This window comes from Ambystoma mexicanum, chromosome 11 (assembly GCF_040938575.1).
Source record: "Ambystoma mexicanum isolate Mex_15411 chromosome 11, UKY_AmexF1_1, whole genome shotgun sequence".
NCBI classification, from domain to species: domain Eukaryota; kingdom Metazoa; phylum Chordata; class Amphibia; order Caudata; family Ambystomatidae; genus Ambystoma; species Ambystoma mexicanum.
Genome location: NC_090934.1, coordinates 51,766,304 through 51,779,751, shown reverse-complemented (window position 1 = coordinate 51,779,751; position 13,448 = coordinate 51,766,304). Strand labels below are relative to the sequence as shown.

The following is a 13,448-nucleotide window of genomic DNA, read 5'->3' as shown; positions in this document are numbered from 1 at the left end:
ACAAGCCCTAGTACTCGCTCATTAACAGTAATAATGCCCTCCTTACTGGCCTTCATAACTCCACCCACACTCACCCCAAGACCACCTCTCCTGCATCTGCAAAGCCACCATCAGTCCATCATAAATATGATCAGACCAAACCTCAAAACCTACCTCGGGCAAGCGAAAGCGCATTACAGGCAAGTACGCAATGGTGTGCTGCGTGCATGTGGATAATTGATTGGAAAAAGGGACTTTATGCCGGACTAGTAGTTTGCAACTTAAAATGTGTACCCTTGATAACACCCACATGTTCATGGGTGTGACAAATCAACTTGCGGCGTACCAGCTGACCAGGGACGAATACCGGTTTCTAAACCATCAATCAGCCCCACACCTCTACTACACCAAAAGGGATTCGAACAGATTGGAAACACAATCAAATTATAAACATCCTTGTCCAATTTTGGAAACGTGGACGGAACAGCAGTCTTATCTCTGCAAAGTCGTGGATCATTGGTTAGTTGCAACACAGCAAAAATACAATTCTTACCCAATGATAAAAGGGACTGTTCAATCAAGGTTGTATACAAATATTATTACAACTGACAGTTCGAGCAAACTATAAAATCCAACCCACACTGTAAAGGAACACAGAGGACAAGACCGCTTCACGAAGGAAAGTGAAGCACTGTGGATACTGACAGGAGGGTAGTAGGCAAAGCAATCAGTCTTACTGTTCAAGGTTTTCAGGTTTCAGCACCAAGGGAGCAAGGGGTCGTAAATGTCACTTGGGGCCTCCGGAGATGGACCAGGGGGACAGAACCACAATGTACCTGTTGCTTGAGATGATCGTGATGCTCGACAGCGTCAAGTCCGTTCCAGCCGCTTTGTAGCTGATGCAACAGAGTTCAAAATGGGAGACAGCTGTGGGTATCAGACGACAGGCAGCTCGGCCAGCGAAGCTGGACAGACGTATGCAGGCTGGCCTACCCGGCGGCTCACGGTCAAGAATCGTTGTCTGTGCTGGTTGGTGGATCTAGAACGATGGTTGAGGTGTCTCGGTTGCCTTTATTGACTGCAGCATGATTACAGTCAGTGGTGCAGTCGGTCACGGTTCGAGGGATCAACTGCCTCGAAAATGTCCTTAAAAGATGGACACTGGTTGATGCTTGTGTGGCACTCCTCCTAGCTTCTTTGCAGGGCTTGTGGCATCCTTTCAAGGCAGAAGATACAAAACTGAGGGGAGTATTTGCAGCCAACAGCCTTGTCCTTTGTTCAGAGACTCTCTGGCACTTCCCACCTAGGAGGTTTGCTGACAGAACCTAGGAGGTTTACTGACAGAACCTAGGAGGGCACACTGTGTGCTGGCTGGGTCCCAGTTCTGAAGCTGCTGGACGGGTCCTCAGAGATCCACAGCAACCCTGTTTAGAGTTCTTGGCAGTCCCTCATTCCCTCAGTCTTTCTCCAACTGTCCCCAGAAAGAGGTCTGGGAGACTGCAAAATAACCCTGTGTTAATTCGGGGAGCACAGTTTCCAGGCAAACCTTCCGATGCAGCAACATAGTCCTCCAGTGTCACCTGATCAAACAGAGGTTTCCCAGTAGATCAAAATCCGAGTGTTACGGGTGATTCATCGTCCGCCATTTTGAAAGCACCCACACTAGAACTCCAGATGCAGAGACAATACCAAATCCCAAATCTTTCCTCAACTAATGTCCGTGCACCTGTAACCAGACGGACCTCATTTCCTACACACAGAAGCCACGTTATTCTTCAGACCCTAAACCAATATGGCGGAGGTCGGAGTTAAGCAGACGAGAACCGTCTTCCCAGCAACGACTTCCCATTCACAGACTGGTGACCACTGCCACGCCTGGTACAGGTCACCCAGCACACCTTGCTGTAACTCTTGAAGTATCAGACCACTTCCCTAGCCCCCACCTCCAGCAGTGAAGATCTGGGACAGCCCGGGACCATCCCTGCATGCAGAAACCCCCGATCATTAGCATGTAACAGGAAAGGCAAATAAGCTTCTGCATGGTGGGGTCAAATTATAATTAATTGGGACTTTTTAATCTGATCAAATTCCATACCCTTTCAGGAAATTGAACGTGTAGCATGCTGAGACCACATATTTCATTGTTTCTCCAATTTGCTTCAGTCTTGCTGCATGGACAGGTTTCAGCACAAGGCCTCTTTAAGCCATACTTGAGCCAGCTACTGCAGATGGAATGCAGTCTTTGCATCGAAATAATTTAGATCGAATCATTATCCATCAAAATGTATTAATTGAAATGTATTTCCATCGAAAAGCAAATTCAGCGAATTGATTTCAATGCATGGTTAGGGTTAGAGTTTGGGATAGAGTTGAGGGGGGAGGTGCGCCCCCCCAATAAACACTACAAGTTAGAGGAAGCTGGACAGCGCTGAAATACTTTAAAGATTTCAGCACTGGACAGCTCCCTGTAACGTTTTAACGTTAGGCGCGTTTCATCGAATTTCCATGCAAGCAAAAAATGTAAAGGTTTTATATAACGAAACCCTATTGATGGAAGGGTTTCAATGCATAAGCACTTTACACTTTATGTATGGGAATTTGATTAATCATTTTCTGGTGAAAATGATTCGATGCAACTAATCCTTGATGGAATAAATTTGATGCAAAGACTAGTAACCACTGCAGACCTGCAAACGTATAGCACAAGTCACACAAGGAAAAAAAGAAAAGATTGCTAAACAAAATGAGCTTTAACACTATGGCGGTGATGTGCCACTCCGGAAAAGTGCAGGCAATGAGGCCAATCTTTTTAGGCTTCAGTTTCCCAGTGGAGTCCAAACAGTGCAGAAAAACTGTGGGCTGAGCAGGGGGCAGCACCCAGAAGAAAACACCAGAGAAAACATTTGGAAAACAAGGCCTCATTTATTCTAAATAATTTCATCACACAAATGTGACCCGAAAAACAGCAGAAGAATACCACAACATTAACATATCAACACCGGCATGAGCTTTTTCCCCCCGTGCAGACAGGTGGACCAATCTGCCCAATGGGCGGTGTGGCGCTATCCAGGCCTACCCATCATGTTCTTCTTGGGTTCGGTACCAGAAGGCACCATCCACAGTAACTATACAGACTACCTCCTGATTCGGCCCCCATGGCCCATAGTGGTTTAAAACCCTTCAGTGAGAAGGCACCAGCCTTCACCACTGGCCGATGGCAGGCACCAGGGGCCCCCCAACGGGGCACATCACCATCCTCCTGGACCTCCACCAACTGCCACAGTGACCAAGACCTACCGGTCCGTGGGCATTAACCCACATTGTACAGATGAATGCCAGAAAGTTCTGCCACAAGAGTTCAGTTCCTTGGTCAGGAAGGTGCATACCTGTCTGATGAAAATACGATGTTCCCTTCAACAGTCCATTACCAATCATCTGTAAAACGCCCATGGCAGGATGCCAACCGGGCAAAGTTCATTGTTCAATTTCCTCACCGAAACGCTCCAGGGGCGAGCCGCCATGTCCAATCCCGACCAAGTATGTGTAATGATCTGAGACCAAACTAGTATCGCCCGCGGGTAGGACCTGGCCACCCAAGAGAAGACCCCAACCCCTCCCTTAGCTCCCTCCTTCCCAAGAGAACCGAGTCGTTGCCCCAACGTGCAGAATCACCACGTCCGGGTCGAGCAGCCACTGCCTAACGCGTTCCTCTGCCACAACCTTGCGTACCTGCTGCACCTGCAGGCCCAAAGTCCTTCCGGAAGGTACACGTCGGGCGATGAGCGGGAGCAGCAGTGAGATCCCGGAGGAGGGTGTCCTCACCCTCCTCAGGCCGCCCTTAGATGGCAGTTCTTCACGCCATCTGGTCCCCTCCTTACCCCCACCAAGACTGACCCTATACCACGCCGCCCCCTCCCCAGCAAGCTACTGCCAGATGATATTTTGGTTGAATGTGCTCTTTTGATGGCAGTAATGAGGATTTAATTCAACTAGCACAACCAATTGCTTGCGATTGCCTAAAAGCACACGTGGGTTCTGAAAAAGCGTAGGAGTGCTAGTGTCAAACTAGAAATTATATCGTGCCTCCTATTGCTATGAATATATGTATATTGGCCTACGCCAAGCTGCTAACAAGCTGCTTATAAACTACATGTGAATAAATTCGCATTGCAAGGTCCTGACCTTAAAACCCATGTAAACTCTCATTTTGGATCAAGCCGCCATTTTAGGTTTTCTTGCTCTATAAAGTCACCATGTGAGCTAAAATGGTAGCCTATGTTATTCAGAACAGAACTCGATTGTCATGACCTCTGTACAGCTAATGTATAACTTGCCTGCAGGCCACTTGTTAGGGTCATGAGCTGAGACCTTGTCCTTCTGCTGACCTGTGTGCAATGGATTACCTGTATCACCAAAACTGATCTATAATTGAATGAGAACACCTGCTTAACTACATTGTATAAACTAAGTCCTGCACTGTAATGTTAGGCCTAGAGCATACATTATTACCATTTCTTCTTGTTAATGTATAAACCTAAGATGAACTAGATTTGACCTGGCAAGGGACCCTAGAGCAGTAACTTATTTATGGAATGGTTAACCTGAAGAAAGGCTGGACAACAGGCTGGAGAAATGTATAAAAGCCTGACTGTTTCAATGAATATTTGCACTCACTGAGCACACCGAACCACGCCGGAGCTCGCTGTGTTGTACTGAGGGTCGATAGCTATCTGAAATTTGTTCTGTTCTTTTGTAACTGGATTCAGTATAAAATAAAGTACTTTGTATGTTCCTTTGTAACCTGTGTTTGGTGTGTTTCCTTTTTGGTTACCCTGCCTCATATTATTTCCTTGTTTTCACACTAGGACCACGCTCATTAAAACCTGAGGAAGTCTGTACAGACTGCATGAGCCTGCCACTGGCAGTCCAACAGCCAGCTCTGTAGAAGCAACTTCTTGCATGGGAGAACATTTTTAAAGCAGTCGAGACGAATAGCCCCTAGGACATGGGGCACTGCATGGGCATCGCAGGGGGGCTAGACAAAGGAGTGTTTTACTTCCTAGTTTCCGAAGTTGGGAGAAAACCTTTTAGGGAGTAGAAAAATGAACTCCATCACATCAACACTGGGGTAAAAAAGCTGCTGCCTCCCCATACACATCCTTCGCCACCCCTTTCCTTTACAAACAGCGTCACTGCGATCATTGCAAGCATCCGGTTGGAAGGGTCCAGAGCTGCCATGGGTGGGGCACACGTACCAATCACACAAGTAACGTGGGGATGTAAAAGTCACATGGTGGGTGACATCGGGAGGGGTGGTGTCAACAAGCGCGTCACAGGTCGTATAGACAGTTTATTAAGACACAGGAGCTGGCGGAGCGTAAGAAGTCCCACGGAGGAACAGAAAGGGGTGGGTAACCGGATTAGTGCTAGGGTAGCTGGTGTAGCACGGGCATAGGGGTGGGAGCGTAAGGCCTCTTATGAGATAATGGGCTATGGGGCTTTTGAGCAACATGTGAACATTAGAGAAGCAATGTTTGGTAGGCCCATGTTAGGAAAGCATTGCAGGCAGCTCATAATAAAGGGTTGTGGGCTTTTATGACAGCAATGATCATTTTTGAATATTCAGCAGAAACGGTGCACAGTAATGATTCAAGACAGTTTCCCAGGAGAACGCAGGCCTATCAAAGTCTCTCCAGGAGATACTTTCAAGGCCATTGAGATAGCACCCGGGTGTCAGAATAACTGGCAGGGGAAAAGGAATTAAATACTGTTAATTAAAATATATTCACAGTGCTGGATACGTTTATTAGACACACGCCTGGCAGCGAGGTGTGAGAAGGGAGGGAACCAATCAGAGGAGAGAGGTTTCAGTGTTCCAGGGTGCAACACTGCAAAGTGTCCTCGTTGATGTCCGCGGGGCACGTCATTGGTCAGCCGCAGTAAGAAGGTCTCGCCCTGTGCCATCTCAAGGTCAGTATGCAGCAGGTTATCCATTTGCATCTTGGGAAGTGCCAACCAATGACAATTCAGTATTTCGTTGGCTGCTCAGCACAATAAATTGCTGGGCGGCGTGGGCAGGGTCGTGATGTCAAAAGGGGCGTCAATGTGATTTTGTTAGAAGAAATGATTTATCCAATAAGGGTCACATAAGATAAAGCTCACTATATGGTTCTGATGTAGCGCCACCAATCAGCTTCTGTGATCTGCCCCAAAAATGTTGCATGCTAATTTTGTAATTCATATATAAAAAGTATAGCCGCAGGGGGTGGCGTCGAGCTCATTTCATTCAGTTCCACGGGTGGGGGGGGTTAGAACTCTAGTTCTCAACTGTGTGGGTCCAGTAAATCAGTGTTTCTTCTTGCTCGGTGACCCTCTGTTTTGTTTACTTTGTCTTTCCTTGGATTACTTTTGACAGACCTAGTACAGTCCTTTCACGACTAGACAATGCTACGCACTTGACCTAGGCACTCCTGGCTTGCAGCTGAGAGTCCTCCTAGCCCTAGGCCCTATTCAACACAGCTAGTCTGCCCTCTGTGTCCTACACTGGCTTCTGATCGAGCAACGATCCTCCTTCAAGGCGATATGCATTAACCATCAAGCCTTTTACAAAGAAACAGAGTACCTCCAACATAACTATGCCCTGTGAGCAGCTACACAATGCGCCCTGGTAGCTCTGCTGGACGGGACAGCCACCACGCCCTGTGAGCAGCTGCACAATGCGCCCCGGTTGCTCGGATGGGCTGGACAGCCACCATGCCTTGTGAGCAGCTTCACAATGCACCCTGGCATCTCTGCTGGACGGGACAGCCACCATGCCTTGTGAGCAGCTTCACACTGCGCCCTGGTATCTCTGCTGGACGGGACAGCCACCATGCCCGGTGAGCAGCTGCACAATGTGCCCAGGTCTCTCTGCTGGACGGAACAGCCACCATGCCCTGTGAGCAGCTGCACAATGTGCCCAGGTATCTCTGCTAGACGGGACAGCCACCACGCCCTGTGAGCAGCTTCACACTGCGCCCTGGTATCTCTGCTGGACGGGACAGCCACCATGCCCTGTGAGCAGCTGCACTGCGCCCAGGTATCTCTGCTGGACGGGACAGCCACCATGCCCGGTGAGCAGCTGCACAATGTGCCCAGGTATCTCTGCTGGACGGAACAGCCACCACGACCTGTGAGCAGCTGCACAATGCACCCAGGTATCTCTGCTGGATGGGACAGCCACCATGCCCTGTGAGCAGCTGCACAATGTTCCCAGGTTGCCCGGATGGGCTGGACAGCCACCATGCCTTGTGAGCAGCTTCACAATGCACCCTGGTATCTCTGCTGGACGGGACAGCCACTATGCCCTGTGAGCAGCTGCACTGCGCCCTGGTATCTCTGCTGGACGGGACAGCCGCCATGCCCAGTGAGCAGCTGCACAATGTGCCCAGGTATCTCTGCTGGACGGGATGACAGCCACCATGCCCTGTGAGCAGCTGCACTGCGCCCTTGTATCTCTGCTGGACGGGACAGCCACCATGCCCTGTGAGCAGCTGCAGTGCGCCCAGGTATTTCTGCTGGACGGGACAGCCACAATGCCCGGTGAGCAGCTGCACAATGTGCCCAGGTATCTCTGCTGTACGGGACAGCCACCATGCCCGGTGAGCAGCTGCACAATGAACCCTGGTATCTCTGCTGGACGGGACATTCACCATGCCCTGTGAGCAGCTTCACAATGTGCCCAGGTATCTCTGCTAGACGGGACAGCCACCATGCCCTGTGAGCAGCTGCAGTGTGCCCAGGTATTTCTGCTGGACGGGACAGCCACCATGCCCTGTGAGCAGCTGCACAATGAACCCTGGTATCTCTGCTGGACGGGACATTCACTGTGCCCTGTGAGCAGCTGCACTGCGCCCTGGTATCTCTGCTGGATGGGACAACCACCATGCCCTGTGAGCAGCTGCACTGCGCCCTGGTATCTCTGCTGGACGGGACAGCCACCATGCCCTGTGAGCAGGTGCACTGCGCCCAGGTATCTCTGCTGGACAGGACATTCACCGTGCCCTTTGAGCAGCTGCACAATGCACCCTAGTATCTCTGCTGGACGGGACAGCCACCATGCCCTGTGAGCAGCTGCACTGCGCCCTGGTATCTCTGCTGGACGGGACAGCCACCATGCCCTGCGAGCAGCTTCACAATGTGCTCAGGTATCTCTACTGGACGGGACAGCCACCGTGCCCTGTGAGGAGCTGCACAAGGCGCCCAGGTAAGTCGCATATTTTGATAGAGGCGCTACGATTGGAATTATGTTTTTTTTAACTCAATGAACACATGTTTCTCTCCCTCACAATTTAGACCAAGTGGGAAAAATCTAGGCGGTGGCAGGGTCAAGAGTGCAGTTGGAATCGCTCACATGAGACTTGCCTCCGCGTCACTAACGTGCAGGTACCACCCGCACAGCCATCAATCACCCAGGACCGCTCCTTCTACTTCCCCTATGCTTCCAGCCAGGGAGAACCTGTTGGGTTGCAAACTACTGCACAGGAACTAGAAGGCCACCCTGCGTGGGCCACATGCTCACAGCACACGGTTCCCTACTCACTGAGATCAACCATGGTGAGACACGTCGCGAGGCATGGGTAGAGGACCATATGGAACGCATCCATCCATCCGCCGAACTCCTGCTCTCCAAATGCTGGGGCAGGCCTCGCTAACCTGCACAGCTCAGCCGTGCGCCCAGCTTCATTTGGGAGCGTAAAGGGCCCTACTGGCCTACGGGTCTGCAGTGTAACGACCGCAAACAAAATGAGACTCAGGGGAGAGGCCCTGGAGCTCAAAGAGAACTTCCACCAGTGGAGCCATGAGACAAAGTCACGGGGCGGGCAAGACATGCAGAGCACAGGCAAGAACGTGCATCATGGCACTGGCAATGTTACCTAGGAGGTACAGTCTAGCCACAACCCCAGATCATCAAAACAGACCGGAAACCGCTCGAGCGAACATCACGCTGCGTGAAGCTCGAAACAAGTCCTGTCACTGGGAAGAGGGACCCAAAGATGCGCACACGCGGACGACGGCGGGAACCAAGAGCAGTGGTCTGCAACCTTTGGCCTCTCCTGTTGCGGACCACAATTCCCATGACATCTGGCTATTGACTTCGCTGGTTAAGGATGATGGGAGCTGCAGTCCAAAAACATAGGGAGATCCAAAGGTTGAAGGGCCGCCTGTTAAGGAATTCAACCCTCCAAATGGCAATTAAACCCACTACAAAATAACATTAAAAAACATGTTTCCACTGAAGACTTCCAGAAGTAGAGTAGAAAGACTGGAGGAAGAAAACAGCAGTAACATTGAACACGCCTGTTAACTGCATGGAGCCACTTCCCAGGCAGGCAGTCAGCCCAAGAGTCGCACAGGAAATCTAGATGGGTCCTAAGAGCGGCAGTGTGGGGAATGCGCAGGGATTGGAGGAGTGAAAGGCCGGCTAGTACATTACTCTGTGTGTGGCGGGCTTGGACTCCCTTGGCCCCTTGACCCCAAGCCAGCGCCCACAGAGGACCAGGGATAGAAGGTCCACACGATGAGTACCATGGACTAGAAACTAACAGGGAGATGAGCTCCCAGGCCACCGTACGCCCGCCCCCCCACCACACTCATGGCAGACTGGAGCAAGCTTGCGTAGCCCCGCTGCCTCCCCCACCCCCCCAACACAAACACGCAGTGATACCGGCTTAACTACCAGCGCCGCGGCCATCACACCCTTTATCCCTAAAAACGAGCAAATCCACCCACCGAAGAAGGGAGTCCAAAGCAGCCCCTCGCTCCTACCCACTAGTCTCCATTGGCTCGCTGGGGCCAAGGGCGCCAGTAGACGGGAGGTGGGGGTGATCAGTGTACACTCCGGACCAGACACTGGCAACTAAAAAAATATAACAACGCTTTGCGGGCCCTCCTCGCGCACTGTACCCTAAAGGCCCACATTCTCAGACGGGAAACAAAACGTGAGGATTTGCAACACACATGAAGGCCCCCTGAGGTGCAGTGATGTCCCATGCACGACCCAACATCAGCCCCAAGGTGGCGCCCTCTGCACGTGCTGCCGCCCTCATATGAACAGCACGTGTTCCTGGCGCGTGAATACCAAAACGTGTGCATCTAAATTTGGACCAGACTCAAAAAGCACCGTGTCCCCCCCCCCCCTTTCTCCAGTGTTATGGGAATTGCACTGGGCGAGTCCGTCGGCGGCTTCCAGACCCTTTCCACAAACTTGCACTGCTAGACACAAAGGTTTCGGCTCTTGCATAGGAAAGGCACTTCCAGAATACCATTTGTGACAATCAACTCCGTGGCACCAGTGGTCCAGGGGTGAACATCGGTTTATAAACCATCAATCAGCACCACACCTCTAGTACACCAGAAGGGATCCAAACAGATTGGAAACCTGAGCAAATTCTAAACGTCCCTGTCCAATTTTGGTAACGTGGACGCAATGGCAGGCTTAGCGACACAACCTCATGGATCGTTGGTTAGTTGCCAACACAGGGAAAATACAACTACCCAATGATAAAAAGGGACTGTCCAGTCAAGGTTGTATAAAAATATCGACTTATTACAATACACAGTTCTAGCACACTACAAAACACAACCCACACTAAACACAGAGGACAGTTTCACAAAGGAAATGGATGCACTCTGGATACCGACAAGAGGGTAGTCAGTAAAGCAATCAGTCCTACTGTTCAAGGTTATTGGTTTCAGCACCAAGGGGGCAAAGGGTCGTAACTGTCTCTAGGGGCCTTCAGAGAAAGACCAGGGGGGCAGCAACCCAATGTACCTGATGCTGAAGATCTTGGTGCTAGACAGTGTCGAGGCGGTTCCAGAGTGCTTCTCAGCCCTTGAGACACAGTTAGTGGTGGGAGACAGCTGCGGGTGCCAGGCGGCAGGCAGTTGGGCAAGCAAGGCTGGAAAGACGTCTGCAGGCTGTCCGGGGCAGTGGCTCGGGCCAAGAATCGTTCTCTGTGCTGGTTGGCAGAGCTGGAATGCTGGTCGAGGCGTCTCGGATGGCTCTGGTGACTGCGGCGTAACAGTCAGTGGTGCAGCCAGATGCAGTTGGAGGACTTGACTGTCGCGAAAATGAGATGGACGCTGGACAATGTGTGGCACTCCTAGCTTCTTCGCAGGGCTTGTGTCCTTACCAAGGTGGACAGCCCAAAGCGCAGGAGAGTGTTTGCAGGCAACGGCCCTGTCCTTAGTTCGGAAACTCACTGGCACTGCTCACCTAGGAAGCTTGCTGGCAGAACCAAGCAGAGCACGTTGTGTGCTGGCTATGTACCCGTTCTGGAGCTGCTGGACGGGTCTTCTGTGTCCGGTATCTCCGTCTGTTCCCTGGGAGATGTTTAGGGGAGGGATCTTGCTTCCCTCTTGGTACTCCTGGCCTTTGCTCACGGGCGGAAAATGTAAGGTAGACTGTACCTTCAGCTGCGGTCCAAATGAGTCGTCCTTATTCCTTTCAAAGTCTTCAGATAATCTGCTAAGTGAGGTGCTCTGCCCTCTTTTAAAGCCTAATGAGCCACAGCGATTGGTGCAGGCGGAGCCCCCCTTAATGAATCAATCCTGGGTCCCCGCCTATAATCTTCGGTTATGCATGAGGTCAGGACTAGGGTGCTCTGCAACAGGACAGACAAGGGGTGACAACATAACTACTTTCTCATTCACACACACACACCTTCTCTGATGTTACAACCAAATGTTTTTTGCTATTGCCAACACATCTTACCTTCGTATGTATGAGAACACACTCTGCAAATTGATGTAAATTTATATGCAAACTGTTGTTCGATTAAGCAAGTATACTGTAACAGAACCCTGATGCACGCTGTACAAATGCAAATAAATAAATAGTCCCACCCATCTTCCTGTCTGTTGTAGCACAAAGTGTCGCACTGGTTAACTGAGCCCTCCGATTCTTGATTAAAGCGCAGGCTTCCCTTGAAGTATGTGCTTGGAGCAGACTTCCTGTCTCTCCCAAATCACATCCTTCGTCCCTTTGAATGGGGTCTGCTCTGCAGGGACACCTGCGGTAACTGCTGGACCCAAACAGGCCATTCACTGCCTTTCATATAGAGAGGTGGGAACTAGCTTCCAGTTGACACATTGCATACCAAAGGGATGTTAGTCCCGACTTTCCGGTTGTCTATTCGGGCAATCAAGCCCAGTTAAGCTTGCTTCAATTATCTCTCATTAGTATGCACTGCCACCAGCCAGAGGACAAAGGAAATGCAGATCCATGGAGCCTTTGTTATTTAAATTAGGCTTCTCATGGCTGGAGGAAGGTGTTCCTTCCCCCTGCTGGAGATGCTTTGATGTACCCAGGGCTGTCACATTCCAGCTGAATATGACAGGGGAAGACGACACCTGTAGGCTGTGTCTTCCCGGAGTACATGTGACTATGCATTCTGTGCAGGAAGCAGAAGGACTGTGTGCGGAATGGCCTTACACAGTCCTCGGAGGTCTATCTCCCATTATTAATTCTCATTATTAAATAAAAAAAATAATAATAATCAAAAAGCCCAGGTGAGGGAACGCTGTTACGCAGCAACCAAGATGACGGCTCGTGTATAGAGCTCCGCACCCAGCGTGAACCACAGACGACATAAGAGCTTCCACAAGCATTTGTCTGCATACCCAGCACCATCCATGGCGTCTTGATAAACCCATCCACATTCTATGACATCTGCCACTTTGAATGGCGGCGTATGAGGTGAGGAGCGAGCGGCTGACATCCCAAGGCGGAGACTGATGGTGGGCAGAGTAGAGGCCGGATTGGCTTGTCGCACCACGCAACCCCGCTGCCTCAGCAGGCCTTCCCACCAGACTCGCTGCGGGTGCACCAATGACAGCAATTGCACAGAGGGAGGGCTATTGTTGCCCCCTCCCTCGCCAGAGCACTTGGACCAGCAGCTGGCTACATCCAAACACTGCACCAGCTTCAATACTGGGGCATCCCGAGCTGGAAAGACACTTGCGTGAGTAGAGGAGGTCCCAAGTATAGCCCGCACTCCAACCGTCCATTTTGAAGTACCAGGAACATTCACACCGACATATGTGACGTATGACGAGCAAATAAACCAGCAGAGACCCGCAGTGGGGCTCTATCCAGTACCTATCAGAAGAACAGCACCTATTGAAGTACTGATACCAAGGAAACCATGTGCAGTAAGGTACCCATTGAGAAAGCCACATCAACAAATGAAACGAAATGAAGATTGTCTAAGTACAGTCCCTGATGAAATCAAAAAGGTCTTAATGGAAGACGAATGGTGACGTCATGAGGACCCAGACTGACTCATATACAGAAGATATGACGACCAGAGAATGACATAAAGAGACAAAAACACAATGGGCTAGGAATATCTTGAACCTTAAGTGAAAGGACGATGTCAAATGTAAGAAGCTTAAGCCATGAGCATGGTGAAGATATTCGACCAGTT

The 13,448-nt window shown here is 50.6% G+C and overlaps 1 protein-coding gene across 11 annotated transcripts in view; it reads right to left on the bottom strand.

Moving 5' to 3' along the window:
- Nucleotides 1–13,448, bottom strand: part of ADGRB2 (adhesion G protein-coupled receptor B2) — a 1,170,899-nt gene that overhangs the window by 1,112,143 nt on the left and 45,308 nt on the right. The gene's annotated exons all lie outside the window — the stretch shown is intronic.